This window comes from Natator depressus, chromosome 20 (genome assembly GCF_965152275.1).
Source record: "Natator depressus isolate rNatDep1 chromosome 20, rNatDep2.hap1, whole genome shotgun sequence".
In the NCBI taxonomy this organism is placed as follows: Eukaryota; Metazoa; Chordata; order Testudines; family Cheloniidae; genus Natator; species Natator depressus.
In genome coordinates, this window is record NC_134253.1 from 18,297,991 (window position 1) to 18,315,239 (window position 17,249).

A 17,249-nucleotide genomic window follows, 5' to 3' on the forward strand; every position below is an offset into this window, starting at 1 on the left:
GGGGTGGAACTGCGGTTGTGGGTGGGGGGCATGAAGAGTAAGGGGGGAGTGGGGCTGTGGTTGGGGCAAGGAGGCGTGTGGGTCAGTAGGGTGGGGCAGGGAGGAGGAGGTGCGTTGGTCAGTGGGATGGGCGCAGGGAGGAAGCATGTGGGTCAAGGAGGAAGAAGCGTGTGGGTCAGTGCAGTGGATCAGTGGGGTGGGTGCAGGGAGGAGGCGTGTGGGTCAGTTGTTCCATGTCAGTCAGTGAATCATTCCCCCCCGCCCCTGTGTACTGCATCCCTATCGAGGACCCCCCACCCGCCAGGTGACCAGGCCATTGAACAAGCTGCAAGAGGAGCCAGTGAGTGCCCCAGCTGGCGCAGGGGTGCCAGGTGCCAGGGCGAGGGAGAAGCTCGGAGCTGTGCTCTGGCTGCATTTCTGTGCCCTCTGGCTCTGCTGGAGGTGGGGGATGTCTGCGCTGTCAGCCCTGTGCTGCGGGGAACTGGGCTGAGACCAGCTCACCTCTGTGTCTTCTGAGCCACACCTCAGAGGCCCTTGCCCCCCGGAAGCTGAGTGAGTCAGCTGGGGGACGGCAGAGCTGGTGAGAGAACCCAGGAGTCCTGATGCCCAGCCCCCGTGCTGTAACCCCCAGACCCTGCTCCCCTCCCAGAGCCGGGACAGAACTAGGGTTGCCAGGTGTCCGGTTTGCAACCTGAACTCCCGGTCGAAAAGGGACCCTGGCGGCACCGGTCAGCACTGCTGACTGGGCCACTAAAAGTCCGGTCAGCAGCACAGCAGGGCTAAGGCAGGCTCCCTACCTGCCCTGGCTCCGCGTGGATCCTGGGAAGCGGCCGGCATGTCCAGCTCCTAGGCACAGGGGCAGCCAAGGGGTCTCTGTGCACTGCCCCCACCCTGAGCATCAGCTCCATAGCTCCCATTGGCCGGGAACGGTGGCCAATGGGAGCGGTGGGGGCAGATCCTGCAGCTGGGGACAGTCTGTAGAGCTGCCTGGCCACACTTCCATCTAGGAGCCGCAGGAACATGCCGGCCACTTCCAGGAGCTGCCTGAGGTAAGCACTGCCCGCGCACACACACCCCGCACCCCAACCCCCTGCCCTAGCTCTGAGCCCCGTCCCGTCCTCCGAACCCCTTGGCCCCAGCCCAGAGCCCCTGAACCCCTCATCCCCAGTCCCACCCCAAAGGCCGCACCCCCAACCGCAGCCCTAACCCCCGCCCCCCAACCCTCTGCCCCAGCCTGGTGAAAGTGAGTAAGAGTGGGGGAGAGCGAGTGATGGTGTCAATCAATTAAGGTGCTGGGGTATGACTGGTTAAAGAATTGTTGTGCTATGTGCTAGGATTAGTTAGAAAATTGTTTTGTAATATTTTAGTAAAATGATGGTTAAGGTCGAGCTAAGCAAGACTCAAGTTTCACTACGTAAAGGTGGGTTCAAAAGGAAGTTCTTTGGAACCAACTCCAGGACACAGCCCCAAGGTCAGAGCTGCCAGACCTCAACACCTGCCAATCATACCGTGCGGAAGCTGGAGTCCCCCAGATGACCTGACCCTGGCTGGCAATCAAGAAAAGGTCAGCTGCCTTATTGGGAGTGGTGAGTGGTGAGCATTGTATGCGGAGCGGGTGCATTCTGTTTTGGTGACTGTCAATAAATAGAGGTTAAGGGTATTCCTGTGTAAGGCTCTTTCACTGGTAAAAGACCCCACAAACCTGCAGAGTGTGAGGTTACGCCCTGAGCCCACGGAAGAGTAATGGTGGATGCCCTAGAGCCTGAGGTTACGCCTGAGCCTTAGGAACTGGGTACGGGTTGGTGCCCCTAGAGTGTGTGAGTAACGAAGTATTGTGTGCGTAACAGTCCTTCTCACACAGGACTGGAGTCAGGATTGTCACCCCCATTTAACAACAGGGGAAACTGAGGCACGGGCTAGTGAACGCGCTTAGAGCCAGCCCAAGCGGCTGAATGGCACCAGGCCTGAGCTCTGGCCCTCCACAGGGTTAGCTCGGGTCTCAGGCCAAAGAGCGCCATGCCCCTGCACCCTGCCTGTCGGGGCTGGCTGGGGCTGGGGGGGACAGAACTGGTGGGGCGGGTTGACCCCTTGGCACCAGCATGGGCAGCATGGCCATGGGGCATGTGGCAGCCTGGACGTGGGGCACGTGGCCTGGGGGAGTGGGGAGCTGATGGGCCGGAAGCTGGAGGCCGCTGTTCTGTTTCCTCAGAGTCACTTCCACTGGCTGCAGGCTCAGGGCGTGATTCACCCTGTGACAGCCGTCAGGAGCTGGCCGGGATGGGAGCAGCAGGCACCGTGCTGGGGCCCTGAGAGGCAGCTGCTAGAGATCACTGATGCTGTGTCACCCTCCAGGAGAGATCAGCCCCTCTGCACCAGCCAGCCCCATCTGCAGGGGGGGTCACAGGGTACAGCTATGGCAGGGCTCGGTTTAGCCTGGGGAACCCTCAAGTTCATCTCCTTACTGAGGCATTGTCTGGGCCAAACATGGCTCCAGAGCCCCCCCCCTTCCCCCGGATTACCCCCCCTCCATGAGCTGCCCCTCCGCCCCCAGGGGTGCAGAATTCCCCCTGCCCAGGCCGCTGGCTGCTCTGGCTGGCTGCAGAGGGGATTGTTCCCCCGTGCAGCGCACAGGCCCTGCCCACAGAGCCACGTGCAGCCCTCGGGTGCTGCACTGCCTCCTGCTGGCTGCACAGGGGTCCTGCCCGATCAGGGAGCCATGGGGCTCACCTGGCCAGTGCAGATACAAGAGCCTGCCCCAAAGCTTTGCTGGTGAGTCCACGGGGCAGGGAGAAACTTGTCCCTGCTGAGCTCTGTGCAGGCCCTGGGGAGCCGTGCCCTGGCACTGCCCTTCAGGCCAGGCTTCCACAGGTATGTAGGTGCCTAACTGCTGGGGTTCAGTGGGACTTTGGTGCCTAAATCCAGCCCTTAGTTTCCCGTGCCCCAGTTTCCCTCACATGATGAGGGTAGTGGCCCTGCAGTTGGGGGAGGGTTGTGAGGATAAAGGCACTGAAGCCCCTGAGGGGCCCAGGCACTGGAGGTATGGGGGCCACCTTACCCAGAGCTGGCAGGATGGGAGTGGTGCTGGGTTTGGGTGCGCCCTACAGCAGGGCTCAAAGAGCCACCTCTGCCTTCCTCCCCAGAGCCCACAAGCTGACTGTTGTCGCTGTGGGTTTTATCCAGTTCAACGCACCGCCCTGGCATCACCGTGCAGGAAAACAACCCGCCCACTCCCTGGTGCACAGCTGAGCTAGCTGTGCCGCGGGGACCTGCCCTTTGCAGCCGGCGGGGCGTGGCCCAGTGCCAGCTGCAACTTGGGGCAGCTCTGCCTGTCTGTGCTGGGGCACCAGCGCCACTGGGCTCTGGGCTACTGAGGCCTGAAACTGCCAGCGCAGAAAGGCCTGTGTGCCCCTTTCCTACGACAGACACCCCAGGACCCTGCGTTAGCAGGGAGCCCCGGGGTCACGGCGAGAAGGGCAGAGCCACAGCCATGGGGAGAAGGAGCCGTGGCCTGTGGCCATGACAGCAGATTGTGGGGAACGGGGTCACTCTCCACTGGGGCAGGGTCGCCCCTCTGCCCTTCCCCCTGGGAAGCTGTTTGGGTCAGGGGAGGCACAATCTTAATCTGGGCCTGGCACTTTGCTCAGCTTTGAGTGACACCTCGGCCCCAGGGGTACTGGGCTGGGGGGGGCAGCCCCTGGGGGGATCAGCGCCTGTGCCAGTGGGGAGGCACCTCTCTGCTCTCAAGCCACCTCCTGCATTCAGATGCCCTGTGAGTGGGGCTTGTAGGCAGGCTGTGGAGGGGTCAGCTTGGGAGGGATGCTGCGGGGTCAGCCTGGGCTGGGCTGGGAGGATGCTGGGGGGTGACAGAGGGTCTGGCTGGGCTGAGCTGGGAGGGATGGTGCGGGGGGGCGACAGAGGGTAGGCTGGGAGGGATGGTGGGGGGGCGACGGAAGGTTGGGCTGGGCTGAGCTGGGAGGATGCTGGGAGGGTGATGGAGGGTCGGGCTGGGCTGAGCTGGGAGGATGCTGGGAGGGTGATGGAGGGTCGGGCTGGGCTGAGCTGGGAGGATGCTGGGAGGGTGATGGAGGGTCGGGCTGGGCTGAGCTGGGAGGGATGGTTGGGGGGTGTTGGAGGGTCGGGCTGGGCTGAGCTGGGAGGATGCTGGGAGGGTGATGGAGGGTCGGGCTGGGCTGAGCTGGGAGGATGCTGGGAGGGTGATGGAGGGTCGGGCTGGGCTGAGCTGGGAGGATGCTGGGAGGGTGATGGAGGGTCGGGCTGGGCTGAGCTGGGAGGATGCTGGGAGGGTGATGGAGGGTCGGGCTGGGCTGAGCTGGGAGGATGCTGGGAGGGTGATGGAGGGTCGGGCTGGGCTGAGCTGGGAGGATGCTGGGAGGGTGATGGAGGGTCGGGCTGGGCTGAGCTGGGAGGGATGGTTGGGGGGTGTTGGAGGGTCGGGCTGGGCTGAGCTGGGAGGATGCTGGGAGGGTGATGGAGGGTCGGGCTGGGCTGAGCTGGGAGGATGCTGGGAGGGTGATGGAGGGTTGGGCTGGGCTGAGCTGGGAGGATGCTGGGAGGGTGATGGAGGGTCGGGCTGGGCTGAGCTGGGAGGATGCTGGGAGGGTGATGGAGGGTCGGGCTGGGCTGAGCTGGGAGGATGCTGGGAGGGTGATGGAGGGTCGGGCTGCGAGGGATGGTGGGGGGCAACAGAGGGTTGGGCTGGGCTGAGCTGGGAGGGATGCTCGGCTGTAGTGGAGCTACAAAGCTGGGGGTTGTAGTCGAGGAGAGAGGTTGTCTTCACGGTGTTGCTCAAGGATTGTCTTGTAGGCAGTTGGTGCTGTGGGCTTGTGTGGAAGAATGAGGTGGGCAGTAGAGGTGACTGGGTTGGCAGTACCAAGCTACCTGCCTCCATGGTGCTGCAACCAGCTTGGCTGGGGAAGCACAGGGCTGAACTTACAGCTGATGTCCCCAGTCCAGGCCAGATAGGTGCATGGTGCAGTGGAACCCAATGGGTGGGAGGAGACTACCTCTCCCCCCATGGCGCCCTCACAGACAGCCAGTGGGCAAGGGGCAGCTGTCTATGCCCGGGGGTCTTAGTGTTTGCAGTGTAGCTGTAGCCAAGTGGGGCCCAGCATACAGAGGGGGGGCAGGGGGGATCTCTTTCATTGGACCAACTTCTGCTGGAGAGAGAAGCTTCAGAGCCACACCAAGCCCTTCTTCGGGTGTGAAGTTCTCCCAGCTCACAGCAAGGGGCAAGTGCACAGATTGCTCAGCGTAAGGAGTCAGCACATGTTGTAAGTGACCATGTGAGGTGTGGTGGTGTGTTAACACCACTGCAGGGGCAGGAGAACAAGGGGGCTGGTGGGTTACAGGTGGTTGTAATAAGTCGGAGAGCCAGTGTCTGTTCAGCCCATGATTTTCAGTGTCTAGCCGTTAGGAATTGAGCCTTAACCACTAGCCCCCCTTTTTGTCCTATGTTAACAGGCCACTCTACCGCACCTGGCCCCTTCCACCATTTGCTAACTGTGACGGTGCACTCATATGATGTTATGAAAATATGCGAATGAGCGTGAATATGATGTAACTGGAATATGCTTCATGCAAAAGGTCTCTTGTAAGGTATCATTACAAAGCTTATAATCTACCGTGTGTGTTCATCCAATGTGTATAAATGTATCATTCTTGTATCTGAAACTAGAAATATGAAATATAACTCTGAGGTCCTATTTGTAATTACGCAAAGTGTGGGCCATTAATGGTGGCTTGGAATCTTGATGGCTCCCATTAACCAGGACAATTGGTTGTAAATGGCTCTGTTTACTTGTAAGTCTTCCTGTATACGTGTGCTAGCAAGTGGGTAATGAAGTCTTACAGTGACATGTGATCATGTCACCTGAACTGGAATCCATCTTTAACCTGGTGCTTTTCCATTTAGGAACCCAGAAAGGGACAGAGGATTCCTGCCTTGTGCCAAAGATGTATAAGGGGGTGGAACAGAACAAAGGGGGCTGCAGTCATGAGAAATCCCCTAGCTACCACCTGAGCTGGAACAAGGGCTGTACCAGGGGAAAGGATTGTGCCCAGACTAGGAAGGCGTGCAGTCTGTGAAAGAAGCTTATTGAAACATCTCTGAGGGTGAGATTTTATCTATATTCAGTTTTCTACTGTATTAGGCTTAGACTTGCGTGTTTCCTTTTTATTTTGCTTGGGAATTTACTTTGTTCTGCCTGTTATTACTTGGAACCACTTAAATCCTACTTTTTTTATTTAATGGAATCACTTTTTACTTATTAACCCAGAGTAAGTATTCATACCTGGGGGGCAAAGAGCTGTGCGTATCTCTCTATCAGTGTTATAGAGGGCGAACAATTTATGAGTTTACCCTGTATAAGCTTTATATAGGGTAAAACAGATTTATTTGGGGTTTGGACCCCATTGGGAGCTGGGTATCTGAGTGCTGGAGACAGGAGCACTTCTTAAGCGGTTTTTAGTTAAGTCTGCAGCTTGTGGGGGATGGGCTCCCACCTCATCTCTAGGGGATCAGTAATAGCTGTAGTGACTAGCAGCTCCAGGGCACTGGGGCAGGGACAGCCCCTTCCCACTCCCCCCAGGAGATAGCAGCCTCCAAGCATCCCCTGGGGCAGGTGTTTATGTGACTGCTCTGCCCCAGAGAAAGCCCCCAGCCCTGCCCTCCCAAATGCTTCACCAAAGCCCAGCCACTGGGAGCGGGTCCCCTGGGCTGCCTGCCTCACAATGGCCCAGACCTGCAGGGCTGGGAGAGACCCTGAGCGATGCCAAGGGAACCCCCCTCTCCCTCTCCAGCAGGATGCCCAGCCCCATGGCCTGCAGCCTGGAGAGAACTCCTTAGAGCCACCCCCATCGGGAGCCAGCCCAGGACGTGGGCTGGTCCCGGAGTCACTGCTGCACTGCAGCCCCTCCTCGCTGCTACTGCTACCCCCAACCCACTGCTGCCCCCTTGCACTGCCAGCCCCATTCCCTGTGCTGCCCTGCCAAAGCAGTATGGCGGTGGGGGCAGAACAAGGTAGGGGCTGGGTCAGTGCAGGTCCCATTTCATCCATCTCCTCTCTGAGTCGGCCAGTTTTTCCAGCCTCTCCCAGCTGGCCTGGGTGCCATCACTTGCTGGCAGTTTCCGAGGCTCCTGGCCCAGGGAGAGTTAGGTTTCCAGGCATGCCTGGCACCTGGAAATGCAGGTTCTGGTGGTGGGGGGGCACTGGGGAATGGAGCCCCCCTGAGCCTGGCAGACAATCCCTCGGGCACCCATCCCAGCGTGGTGCTGGTGGTGGGGTGCTCAGTGCACTCTGTAGAGCCATGTTGTTATTGATGTGGGAAGCCGTGTTCACCTCCCCAGGCAACAGAGCCAGGAAATAGAACCCAGGAGTCCTGGCTCTCAGCCCCTCCCCCTTCCTGCTGTAATCACTAGACCCCACTTCCACCCCAGAGTTGGGAACACAGTCCTGGAGACCTGATTCACTGTCCCTTTGCTCTAACCACTTGACCACCTGCCCTCCCACCCATGAAGAAGGCAAGGGAGACTTGACAAAGGGATTCCCTATACCAGCTCTCCAGCGCCATCTGCTGCCCCAGGAGCCCGGTTTGTTTTACAGAGGCCCTGGCTTAAGCATTTATTTTCAAGATGAAAATTTTTTGATGAAACACAAGAACAAAATCAAAACAAGTGTTTATATTAAAACAGAGTGATTCTGCAAAACAAATGGCATTATAACTTATTGTAGCCTTTTTTGGAGGCAAAATGTTTGAGTCTCTTTTCTTTCTCAAGGCAGAACTAAGTATTATCTAGACCATCCCTGACAGGGGTTTGTCCAACCTGCTCTTAAAAATCCCCAGTGATGGAGATTCCACCACCTCCCTAGGCAATTTATTCCAGTGCTTCACCACCCTGACAGGTAGGAAGTTTTTCCTAACGTCCAACCTACACCTCCCTTGCTGCAATTTAAGCCCATGGCTTCTTGTCCCATCCTCAGAGGTTAAGATGAACTACGCCACCATCCTCCTGGTTTCCAGAAAGGCTCAGCCGGCGCGGGGCCCTGCTGCTCGGCAGAAGAGGGTGAGGGCTGGTCTACACGGGCACTTTACAGCGCGGCAACTTGCTCACTCAGGGGTGTGAAAAAACACCCCCCTGAGCACAGCAAGTTTCAGCGCTGCAAAGTGCCCGTGTAGACAAACCCCAGGCTGGGAGCTATTCCCCTCGTGGAGGTGGGTTTTTTAGAGCGCTGGGAGCCCCAGCGCTGTGCCGTGACCACACAAGCCACGTAAAAGCGCTGCCACAGCAGTGCCAGTGTAGACTAGCCGTGAGACTGGGAGGGGGGAGGAAGAGCAGGGGGCTCTTCCTCTTCTCCCCTCCCCCCTCTCCTGGCCATGCCAGACTGTGCTGTCCTTGGGGCAAGGACCATGGCCAATAGCCAGGGCTGGGGTGGGACAGGCTGCACAGTGCCTGAGGCTGAGGAGCCAGGCCATTTCGTCAGGAGCCAGGGGTGCTTTGCCCTGAGGGAGGCTGCTGCGCAGGGGCACGCAGATCCCAGCTCCCCCTCACGCCCACAGGGTGGGCTGCACTCTGCCGTGGCTGGGGAGGGGTTGCTGGTGTAAGGGGCGGACTCAAACCCTCCCTCCAGAGGTCACTCCTGTCCTGTCTCCCACAATGCCACAGGGCCATGCCTACCAGGACAGCATCTTGAGGGGCAATTGCCACCTCGCCACCCTCCCAAGCCAAAGCGAATGGGGAGTCCCCCAGGGACCCAGAAACAAACCAGGCACTCTAAAACTCATCCTGCCATCCCCAAACCTAGTGACTCCAGCCAGCCACCCCGCCTTGGAATCCGACCTTGGCTCAGCTCACTGGGCAACATCCACCCCAGAGCTTAATCTGTTCCCCCCCGGCTCGTCGTATCCGCAGTAACAGGATAAGGCCTCTAGCTTGCCCTTCCCCCATCAGCTGCAGCTTACCTCAGGAACAGGCCTGCCCCAGCGCTCGCTGGTTACAGATAAAATGCCAAATTAACAGTTGGGTCGATGCTTTATTTTTGCAATTAAGAAGTATACCTGCCACCCTCCCCGCACCTGCAGCCTGCAGGGCTTCGTGGGGATTATTCACTCCACAGTGGAGTGGGTTGTGGCTAAATGCTTTTATCCTCTCAGGCTGAAACACAAACATGAGGCTGAGAAAAGCAGGTCTGCAAAGAACCCGACTTAAACAAGTCTGGAAGCAAAGCCCAGAAGGAGATTGCACAGGCAAAGCCTCAATTGCAGCCTTCCAGCCACACAGCGCCTCGGAAAGCGTGGAAAGAAAGAAAAGCAACTCTCGGCCCCGTGGGGTGCCCGCCGCATGTGAGAGGAGTGAATGCAAGGGCTGCAAGGGCTGCCTGCCCTTCAAAAGTCCCAGCATTGACATTCTGAAATAAGGTTTCCATTAGGCAGTCTGTATTTCACAGACAACATGAAATAGACAATTCGCTGAAGCTATTGACAGAAATATGCTGCTTCTTAAGGTGCCATAAAGGGGTCAACAGTGTTTGAGATGCTTGTCCAGCCTGGTGGGATGGATGCTCAGCTTCCAGGCTGCTCTAAATGCTCCGCACATAAATAAAGGGGATTTCAAACTCCTGTCTGACAAGCACAGCTGCAGGCCTTGGAGCCGTTTGTGCTTGAAAAAATGTAGTCACAGGCAGCAAAGATAAACAAGGAGTCACGCGCGTTATGAGAACCCCAGCTCTGCAGGGACCTGGGAGGGGTTATTTAAAAGTTTATTCCCCCACCTCCCCAAATCAGACATTTTTACCTGGATTAATTCTGGCAGGTGCTTGAAGTGTTTGTTTCCTTTTGCAGTACCCAAAACACAATTTTGAGACTATTTTAAACTGATAGCTAAAAAATGTGATCAAAGCAAAGGTAGCAGAGCTGATGCACCGCAGCACCAGGGAACTTAACACTTTCTTAAAGAACCTTCCCAAAGCGGAATTGTCCTAGGGACTATTCAAACGGTGAGCTCTCGCTTCAGCTCAAGTTCTAAGGGCACAGCACCAAACAGCAACAGAACAAACCTATCCCAACGTAAAAGTTCTCTGCTTCTGAAAGCCAAACTCGTGTGACATGCATGGCTGACTTGTAAGCCTGGGTCCTGCAAACATGTATTTAATGTATTCAATGGGACCACAGGTGACTACAGAGAAGCACATTTAGATAAGCCTTTATACAACCAGGTTTAAGTCACCTTCTTTGTTAGCTCTGGGCCACAGCTGGCTGCTGGCATAGATTGCCATCGCTCCAATGTAGAGTTCTGACAGTTTCCCCTAGCTGATGATGTCCTTCTGTTTTAAATTGTGTGTCACAGGCTTCAAAACTATGGGGATTTTTTCTTTCATTCATGAAAGATTTTAGAAATAGCTTCCAAAAGAAAAGTGTGAAGAATTACAGACAAGTGTTCAAGGAACAATCTCTGTTTACACTAAACTGGTAACAGGTTCATATTTTCAATAACTGACTTAGGATGGTGAACTCCTTTGATTTTCAATGAGCTTAGACTCAAGTTTCTCATTCACTTTTGAAAATGGGATTTAGGTCTTGGCTATCAAGGGAATCCCATGAAACTGACTGATATGTTTTGCAGACTGCCAAGGCTGAAGATTAGGTTAGTCATTGTGATTGGTATTTTGTTGACATGTAAGGTCAGTGTCTATGTTATTACTTTACCACAAGTTATACAAACTGAGGAAGATACTGACAGATGCAGTAGCTAGTGCACTTCAGACTCAACATTACGTTCATTAGAATTGGTAATTTGGTTCAAGCTAAGGCTGGGGGGGTGGGGTTGGTTTTGTGACAGAATAAATTAGGAGTCTTGCTGTTTTACGAGACAATGGAATTTATGTTGAAATCTTAATTTTGTATTTCCTAATATTGTTTGCATTGGAAACTGAGAAATGAGTGATGGGCATGACTGGAACTCAGGTCAATGCAGCTGTTTGGAAATAGTGATGCCAGTGGTGTAACCCGCCTGCAGGGGCACTCTTATTCCAGTAGAAGAGTGGGTTACTGGGGGTGGTTTAGCTTAAACCCCTTCCTCAATTGATATAAACCAAACCAAGGCCCTTTGGATACTGAACTCAGTGTCCACGAGCATCAGACCCATGCAGCTAGAAAGTCTGAATTTTAACCATTCACTTAAACCAAAAAATATTTTCCCACACCAACAAGGCCAAAGGCTCTTAAGTAATTGAAGCACTGGAAATGTTACCTACAGCCTAAACTCTATTTGTGCTGTTCTAGGTTGCCACTAGTGGGGGCTCATTTTCCTCTTGCTAGACTGGATCAATTGCCTCCTTAAAATCAGATTTATTCTTCAATGCACCACCTTGTTAAAGGCATACACAGCTCATTCACACCAATCTCACTACAATCTAGAATTCACCGGTCGGTGCTGGAGGTAATGTAATCTACCATTCTGAGACGATGGAATTCTTGAGAGCAGATAGGGCTGCTTATAGGATTAGAGAGATGCTATAAACAGGCTATTTTTCTCTTCATTTTTGTCAGAAGACAAAGGAAAAGGAAATAAAATGGCCTGCTAAAGTGGTGTAAGATGACAAGGCAGTGTGAGCAATCCAAAAAGCAGGTTTTATTGAAATACAAACAAAATTACAGCCATGGACAGCTTTTAGGAACAGCATTTCCAAAACATGGGGAACAAAACAAAAGCTCAAACTCAGGTTATTTTCACCCCTGAGAAATGAACTAAACTCTTAACAGTGTCTCTTTTCTCTACATGGCTCATTGTTTTAGCTTTATGCAGTGTAACATTACGGCGCTGTGCAACGCGCAAACAAACGCACAGTGATGTCCCCAAAAGCACTTAAGTGCAGCCAAAGCAGCTCCCTCCACAATGCTGATTTGAGCACGTTTGGCCAGGTTTCCCGGTAGCCTCCATTCTTCTTCAGGGGCGCTCCTGGGTAATCTTGAAAATCTGCTACCAAGTTGTGGGACCCCATTTTCACAAGTGCATCTAACCAGCGCAGGAATGGTGGCCCAGCGGCTATTAGCTAGTACCACTGTTGCTAATGGCCCTATGTACCCATAATCAGACTAGCAAGTTGTAGGTTTTCAGCCCATCCTGAACACTTCCACAAATAAAACTTTAGCTCAACGCACCTGTTTTTTTTTTTTTTCCAATAAAGGAAACCAGAGAGTAACTTTTGCCAACGGGCTTCTCAAACTTCCCCTTGTTTCTAACCCTGGAGGAGCATCAAGTTGCTGGGTGGTCAGGTGAAGCTTTTTTGTAAGGAAGACCACCACTGATTTATCCTGCATACAGACATTCTGCCCCAGCTCACTGCTGTCCTGTGCCTTGAGACAGTCACTCCCACCACCGCAAAGCTGCTGCGACATGCTACCACAAGTGCAAGGGCACCAAGGAACTGGGCCCCGTCTCTCTCTGCAGGAGGCACTCTCCAAACACCAGATCTGGCTCCGATTTTGGAAAAGGGCTATATTTCTACACAAGGCAGATGGTGCTGGGCAGTCTCTGACAGCATAGCCCTGGTTTCCAGCTCAGGTACAAGTGCCTTTGGTGGGTCCTAACTAATCCTAACTAACCCAGGATAACTAACATGGAGAGAGGGTTGAAAAGAATCAATAGGATTGATTCCTCACAATCCAAACCCACAAATGAAAAATGTGCGGGTGTTAGAGCAGCAGAGAGCTTGTAACCTCAAGAGACAAGAGCAGCTGAGTGCAGAGTTCAGGAGCGCTTTGCCTAACTCTGCCAGAGCAGAGGGGACATCAGAGTAGGTTTCCTTTTCTCTAAGATGTCCCCTTGCAGTTGCAGTACCTTATCTGCAATCTACTAGATAAAAGGTTATAAACAGCTTGCTTCTATTGCAGTTAGGCTCCCCCAAACTGCCAGACCCCTTTTGGGTATGCTTTGAAAGGGGGAGGGGTGTGTGTGTGTATGTTGGTTATTTATTGCATGGATCTTTTAGATCAAAACTCAACCCAGCTTCTGATAACAAGTTAGCTGTAAGGTCACATGTACATTATGTTAACGCCCTACTAAGGTGGGGCAGGCAGGGTAAGGTCAGAGCTTGTCAGTATGAGTGCTGCAGGTGACAGGCTGGGACAAGACACAGCATTGACTGACAACAGGGGATTATTTCCATGATCACACAGTGGGGGAAGGGGTACTCTGCCCTAAACCCAGCTGAGAATTTTCTTGCCCTTTAATCCTGGAGAGTGGGAGTTTGAGAAACATGCAGCTTTGGCCTAACTGCTCCACTGAAGCCAGCGCCTTCCACTAGCGTCACCAGGAGCAGTCAGGGTCTCTACACACGGAAGTCTCCCAGAATAGCGACATCTGTCTCAGGCCCCGTGCAGACATACTGTTCTAGAATACGAGTGCCTTTTTCTCATTTAGCTTAATCCACTTTGGAGGTGGATTAAGTTTTAAACTAAATTAGAAAACGATACTCTTATTCAGCAGTAAATGTCCACACAGGGAGTTAATCCAGAACAGCTATTTCAATAACTTTCCCACTGTAGACAAGCTTGAAGGCCAACACCAAGCCCTTTGGGAAATCCCAGAGGTAGCTCCACGCAACGCTGTTTCAGTTCCTGCCCTGGTGCTGATGGGCACGCTCAGTGTCTGAGGTCTGTGCACCTTCCTGCCTCCACAAATCTTTGAGGCAATGAATCAGAATAGCTAGCCTAAAAAGTCCCATGACATCTGTCCTCTGGAGGTGAACATGCTGACCTAACAGGACACGCAGAATGTATTCTATGGAGGCGCTACAGACTGCGCCAATCTGGAGTGCGGAGGTTAGTGACATGCTGCCACTATGTACAATTGTTAGGGAGAGTTATTCTGCATACACTGGGATCTCCACAGACTAGTTTTAATGGCCAAACTAAAGATGTATAGTTTGCTTTGCTGCTAAGAAGTTGACTACTTAACTCTGCCCTCAAGAGAAATATGTTCAAGTTGCAAAGACTTAAAAAAAACTACGCAACAAGTTTTATCACAGAGCTGCTGCTAATGGAGGGGAAGGTGCTACTTACCCGTTATCACAACTTTTTAGACATTGCTCTCATCAGGTTTGCAAGTGGGACCTACTAAACCACAATGCCAGGAGTGGAACACTGAAATCCCTCCCAAGAGAGTATCTCGTGGATGCAACAATGGGTGTATGAAGAGCTCACTAACCAGAGCACATATTTATTTCTTGTCAGAATGGCAGGGTGGCAAAAGCGGATTTTGCTACACTTGCCTTCTGACCAAACACACTTCACTCCCTCAAAGGGCCAGCCCTATAGTTGTTTCCACGGTGACAAGCGGATGTCAGGCGCAGGATTATTCTTCCTGTACAGGATCAAGCAGTGATGCTCGGCTAAGAGCAAGGAGGGGCCTTTGCTCTTTACTCAGAATATCAAATCTTCTCTTTTGTGCGGTGGAGGGGAACAGGACAAGACAGGTTTGACGAGAATGTGATGGCCAGATCCTATGTCTGGCTGACATGCAGATGCTGGAGCCAGCTGGGGATAGAAATATCTTCTAGTGTAATTAATGCCGGCTAAGGACTACTTGAAATTATGCTGACTACCACAGTTCTCCCGAGACTGCTCTTTGGGCCAAGAATGGCTGGAGCGTATGTTGCTTTAGGGAGGCCCACTCCAGCACTTCTCTGCCCCAGGAGAAGGGAGCAGGTAGCATGAAACTCGTTATGATGTCAGGGAAATTCCTGGCTGCCCTCTGTTCCCTTTGCTCTGCTGGACAGACACAGATGGGACAGAGCTACAGACCAGGATCTGGCTGGATATTCTCACGCTTTAATGTTGTCCAGATCACGTGACACCAGGTGTTAGACTGGGTGGATGTTCCAGGATGCGTAATGTTCCTGCCACCCCAGCCCTGTTCTTACAACAATTAACATTCCCTCACCTTCTCCATGAAGCACAAGGACACCCACACATGCCCCTGCTCAGAACTAAATGGCGCTCCCTGTGACGGAGTACAAAAATCATTTGCAAGTCCCCACAGCCCAAGAGAGTCTGAGCGAGACTAGAGAGGGGCACCAGGCCAGAGGTGCTCAAGCAGCGGCATGCACTGGGCATCACATATGTGAAGTGTGGTGTTAGGGCTGCCACGGTGGGAGGGCACAGTGCAACTGTTTTATTGATAAGGCAGCCACTTTTCAGCAGAATCCCCCATCCCAGCTCTCTTACAGATGAACTTTTAGGCCTAATCTAAACAGCAATGAGAATATTTTGTTTTAAGACTTTTTGCTTTGACTCCCCCATACACCATCTACAGTCTGAATGGCAGCTCCTTTTTCACATCTAGGTGGGTGCGCATAACAGGCAGGCCTTAGAGCTACAGCTGATCTGATCCTGGGACACACAAACACATTCAAGGTCTCTGGAGGGAAACAGAGGGAACCAAACATTCAGGTGCCTAACTCCCCACCGGGGAGAGATGTACCCCCGAGAGCTTACCCCCAGTGTGGGCTCACATGGACCAATGGTCTGACCTGGCACAGCAATCCCTATGAGAGGGATGTACCATCAGCACCATGCAGTGGTAAACAGCTGCAACGCATTTAAATCCAAAGACATGCAGGGCTTGAGCAATGATTTACACAAACACCCTACAGGAGGTAACTTGTAGAGCATGCTGATCCAGACAGTTTGAACTCTGCTAGCTCCTTGGCATCAGCGTGTGTGGAGTTAGTTTTTGAGGGTTTGATCTCTGATATCAAGGGTTAACAGCATTCTGTCTAATTACCTTGGTCGGGATAATTTCGGGACAGCAGCCGATATGTGAAGGACAGTTCTGCAGGAAGGTTAGGGCTGCGAGTGCTTAGCCAACACAGAAGGAATTTATAAGTCTGAGTCTCCTAACCAGCACCTCACATTTCTAAAGGAAACAGATGATGAGCACTCAATAGCAGCCTCTTCTCTGATCTTCAGTTACCGGCTCCTGCAATTAGATTAAAAAGCAAGACATTTTAGATAGTCAACAATAGCAGCTCTAACATCATCCCCCAGTTGTAAGCAACAGACAAGCTGCTTTGGACTCAGTCTAGGTCCACAAGCTACCCCCTCACCAAAGTCAATCACTGTGTTGAAACTCAGACACTTGGACTGTTCTTGCACACTCGTGCTCACAGCCAGGCAGTTTGTGGTCTCCCCAAAGCAGCGACGCAGCACTCCTCATGCTACCACCACCAGAGCACAAGCAACTCCTGTACTAGCACAGGGAGCTAGCGTTTTGCTCCTTGGTCAGCACACCAGGGAGTAGGGGAATGGGACTGGAGGCCTGGATAAGGGCTTAGGGGCCCTTTCATATACACAGAGAAGGGGGGAGTTTATTAGACAAACTGTTCTCTGTTTACAAGCAACATGCAGGAAAAGCTCCTTAACTGGGAGAAGCAGATGTCTGACTGCTCTATATAGAGTCCCAGTGTATGGTGACGATGCTCTTATTCCTGCCCCTTTGGCTGTGCTCATGCAAGATCAGGACTAGTGCCCAACCTGAGCCCAGAGCTCAGCATTAGTTCCTTCCCAAAAATAGACCCAGCCTGTCTGGCTGGAGCTCCAACACCTTCAGTGGAATGAAAACCAAGCAACCGTCCTTACTGCTGTGTCTTTGGGAGCCGACCCAGCAGAACAAGGCTGATGCCATGCATCAGCCCATAGTGCAATGATTCATTAAGAAAGATCAAATATGAAGCACAGGTACGTTCTGTAGGTCTCCAGGAAGCCCTGCTAGACTGGATCCTCACCACACCTTGGCTAGAAAGCTGACTAAAGCTTTATATGACCAGCTGCTCTATTTGGGCACGTTAAGGGTCGTTACCACAGACTTGGAGTAAGTCCTTCTGCTTTAGCTCACTCTCAACCAATCCAAATGTACACAGACACATCTGAACTCATCTCCAGTGTGTGTTTATCAATGCTGTGACCTTCAGGCACTGAGCTAAGCCATTCCCCCTTTCACCCAAGTATCCTCCTTAGAAAACCTCATCTCGCAAGATTAATATACTAGAAAATCTAATCAGATACAGGTGCACACAATCCCAAGGTGGCCTGCCCATACAGCGACAAGACTGATTGCAGGTTTTGTCTGTGAAATGTTCCAGTACCTGTCCAATGATACCTGTGGACTCTCCACCTGAAATCAGGACACCTACTGTCCAGCATCTGGAAATGGTCGACTATTCCATACCACA

General features: G+C 52.9%; 1 pseudogene; it reads right to left on the minus strand.

Moving 5' to 3' along the window:
• Positions 1 to 15,815: 15,815 nt before the first annotated feature.
• LOC141975311 (uncharacterized) overlaps positions 15,816 to 17,249 on the minus strand; it is a 65,589-nt pseudogene continuing 64,155 nt past the window's right edge.